Source organism: Colobus angolensis, unplaced genomic scaffold, assembly GCF_000951035.1.
Source record: "Colobus angolensis palliatus isolate OR3802 unplaced genomic scaffold, Cang.pa_1.0 Scaffold514, whole genome shotgun sequence".
Classification (NCBI taxonomy): domain Eukaryota; kingdom Metazoa; phylum Chordata; class Mammalia; order Primates; family Cercopithecidae; genus Colobus; species Colobus angolensis.
The window spans coordinates 210,583-214,756 of record NW_012118644.1 but is presented as its reverse complement, the minus strand read 5'-3'; the positions used below and the strand labels follow the sequence as shown (position 1 = coordinate 214,756).

Genomic DNA, 4,174 nt, shown 5'->3' with positions numbered 1-4,174 from the left:
CACCACTAGCATATAAGCTCTATGTTGGCTGGAACTTTTTCCAATGGACTTACTGTTGTAGTCCCCAGTACCTAGAATAGTTTATGAAACATAGGATGTGTTCAATAAATATTACTTGAGAGAATAATTACGTATAATCCTTTGTCTGTATATTCCAGATACACTCCCAAAGAAAATTGAGTTGGATACTATTTGTGTTAAAAAATATTATTTCTGCTTTCCTTTCCATACCTGCATTGTCCATTTGTTTTCTTATTTTCTATCCAAGCCCTATTCAACATCTTCATTATGCAGGTATTGGTGAAAATCAACTTTGATAATCACTAGCAGTACTCCATTAGTCATGGGAAATCTGAGAACCATTGAAGTGAAGATTTACCGTATCATGTCTACAAATCACTGAGCACTTTATATGCGCTATTTTATTTCAATACGTCCTACTGTGTATGTGCAATGTAGGTATAAATACCTCCATTTACAAATAAGAAAAAATGAAGTTCAGCGTTTATGTACCATGCATAAGTTCACACAGATATGAAACATTAGAGTGGGATTCAAGTCAAGTTCTGGATGCAAACCCGCTGCTCTAAAAGCACATCATGCTTTTCCACCCACTGGCCATGCTCCCTTGGAGCTTCCAGCTCCTGCTAAGCTAGTGCCGCCGTAGTCTCCCTTCAGCCACCATCATGATTATCTACCGGGTCCTCATCAGCCACCATGAGATGTTCTCCTACGTCTACAAGATCCGTGAGATTGCAGACGGGCAGTGCTGGGAGGTGGTGGGGAAAATGGCCAGTAGGATAGAAGGTAATACTGATGACTCGCTCATTGGTGGGAATGTCTCTGCTGAAGGCCCCAAGGGCGAAGGTACCAAAAGCACAGTAATCACTACTGTCGATATTGTCATGAACCATCACCTGCAGAAAACAAGTTTCATAAAAGAAGCCTACAAGAAGTACATCAAAGATTACATGAAATCAATCAAAGGCAAACTTGAAGAATAGAGACCAGAAAGAGTAAAACTTTTTATGACAGGGGCTGCAGAACAAATCAAGCACATCCTTGTTAATTTCAAAAACTACCGGTTCTGTATTGGTGAAAACATGAATTCAGATGGCATGATTGCTCTACTGGACTACCATGAGGATGGTGTGACCCCACATATGATTTTCTTTAGGGATGATTTGGAAGAGGAAAAATGTTAACAAATGTGGCAATTAGTTTGGATCTATCACCTGTCATCATAACTGGCTTCTAATTGTCATCCACACAACACCAGGACTTAAGACAAATGGGACTGATGTCATCTTGAGCTCTTCACTTATTTTGACCATATTCATTTAGAGTGGAGGCATTGTTTTTAAGAAAAACATGTTGGCTGGGGGCAGTGACTCACACCTGTAATCCCAACACTTTGGGAGATCGAGGCGGGTGGATCACAAGGTCAAGAGATGGAGACCATCCTGGCCAACATGGTGAAACCGCATCTCTACTAAAAATACGAAAATTAGCGCAAATCTGTAGTCCCAGCTACTCGGGAGGCTGAGGCAGGAGAATTGCTTGAACTCAGGAGGCGAAGGTTTCAGTGAGCCGAGATAGAACTCCAGCCTGGCAACAGAGTGAGACTCCGTCTCAAAAAAGAAGAAAAACAAGTCATGTAGGTTGTCTAAAAGTAAAATGCATTTTAACCCAGTTGAGAGAATGCCTTTTAGTTTAATATATATTTAAACTAAATTCATCCTGTAGTGTTCCTGGAGAAGCTAGAGCCTGGTTGTAAGCTACTACTAGAAAGAATAAGACTCATCAATTAACTTCTACAGTGGAAACTACTTCTGGGACTGGAATATACAAAAGAATCAAAGGTTTTGGTTGTGAGTTGCAATAAAGGGAAAGACCATGTTTATAGCAGTGCCAACATCTGAAGTGGAGCTTTACACATTTCATCACCAACAATGGAATTAGTTAACTGGAAGAGATTACCAAGAGAATAAAAGAAGACTAATTCAGTTGGACATCATATATTGCCTAAAATAATGTTTGCATTCTGGCTCCCAGTCTTATGTTCCAGCATACACTGTCTTGTATTATCTATTTTTGTGCTACAAAATATATTTTTGCTTTTTAACTGAAGTATTTTCAATGTAATTTAGATATAATTTTTCCATAGAGAAATGCACAAATCATAAATGTTTTACTAGCATAATCCACACTCTTATCAAAGTGTAGAACATTCCCATCTCTCCATAAATTTCCTTTATGTCATTTCCCATTAATTATGCCTCCCACTATTGCTGAGGCAACCAAAGCTCTGATTGCCTATTCTAGTGCCTCATATAAATAAAAGCATACAAAAGATATTCTTATGTGACTGGTTTTATTTTCACTCAACATATGTTTAGAGGTTTCCTCGTGTTGTTGCATGTATTTGTAATGAAGATTTTCTGTTTGTTTGTTTGTTTGTGAGTTTTTAAATATACTGATTTGTATTCCATCATATAAATATACCACAATTTATGTATCCATTCCGTTGTCAAGGAGCATATAGATACCTCACAGTTTTGAATAAAACCATTATGAACATTTGTGTTCAAGTCTGTTTGTGGATGTATGTTTTCCTTTCTCTTGGGTAAATGCCCAGGAGTATGTATTAGTTTTCTAGGGTTGCTATAACAAATTACCACACACTTCATAGCTTAAAACAATGGAAATTTATTCTTTCTCAGTGGCCAGAAGTCTGAGATCACTTGTTGGCAGAGCAACTTTCCTCTGAAGTTTCTGGGTGAAGAACGCTTCCTTGCCTTTTCATAGCTTCTGGGAGCTCCCATCAATCCTTGACATTTCTCGGATTGTGCTGTACGACTCCAATGCTGGCTTCCATCTTCAAGTGGCCTTCTTTTCGATGTCTTTATTTCCAAATCTTACCTTTCCCTTCCCTCATAAAGACACCAATCAATGAATTTAGAACCAATTCTAAATCCAGAGTCCTTTCATTTAAAGATCTTTAACTAAAAACATCTGCAAATATTCTATTTTTAAATTAGGTAGCAGTCTGAGGTTCCAGATGAACATAAATTTGGGGAAAAACACTGCTGACTATAGTAAAATTGGTGCATATAGGTTACATGTCTGTTTTTTTCTGTTTCTTTGTTTTGTTTTGAGACAGAGTCTTACTCCATCACGCAGGCTGAAGTGCAGTGGCACAATCTCGGCTCACTGTAACTTGCACCTCCTGAGTTCAAGCAATTCTTGTGCCTCAGCCTCCCAAGTAGCTGGAATTACAGGTATGCCATCACGCCCAGCTAGTTTTTGTATTTTTAGTAGAGATAGGGTTTTACCATGTTGGCCAGGCTGGTCTCGAACTCCAGACCTCAAGTGTTCTGCCTGCCTTGGCCTTGGCCTCCCAAAATGCTGGGATAACAGGTGTGAGCCACCACACCCAGCCTAAAACATTTTCTAATGTATTCGTAACGTATGATTTTATTCCCAAAAGCATACATGAGAGTCAAGTTATTCCACCTTTTGTATTTTATGTTGTCTTTAAATTTTAAAATAGTAACAGTGAATGGCAGTGGTGTCTCATTGTAGTTTCAATTCCTGGCAGTTTGTGGTTTGTCTATTTATTTTCTTAGTAGCTTCTTGAGAAACAGAATTTTTTTTTTTTTTTTTGAGACGGAGTGTCTCTCTGTCACCCAGGCTGGAGTGCTGTGGCCGGATCTCAGCTCACTGCAAGCTCCGCCTCCCGGGTTCACGCCATTCTCCTGCCTCAGCCTCCCGAGTAGCTGGGACTACAGGTGCCGCCACCTCGCCCGGCTAGTTTTTTGTAGTTTTTAGTAGAGACGGGGTTTCACGGTGTTAGCCAGGATGGTCTCGATCTCCTGACCTCGTGATCCGCCCGTCTCGGCCTCCCAAAGTGCTGGGATTACAGGCTTGAGCCACCGCGCCCGGCCGAGAAACAGAATTTTTAAATTTCAATGAAGTCTATACTTTTGTTTTCTTTTATAGTTTGTGTGTTCTGTGTTCTGCCTAAAATTGTTCATTCCAAGTGTATTAGTTATCTATTACTATGTGCTGCACCGAAGCTTATCATCTTTAAAAAGCCACAGTTTACATTTATTAAAATGAATTTATTATAACTAACAGGAAGTATTTATTATACAAATTTTCTTAGGGTCAA

The 4,174-nt window shown here is 39.3% G+C and overlaps 1 pseudogene; it reads left to right on the top strand.

The window, feature by feature from the left end:
• Positions 1-686: 686 nt before the first annotated feature.
• Positions 687-1,205, top strand: LOC105525031 (annotated as a pseudogene).
• The last annotated feature ends 2,969 nt before the right edge of the window (positions 1,206-4,174 follow it).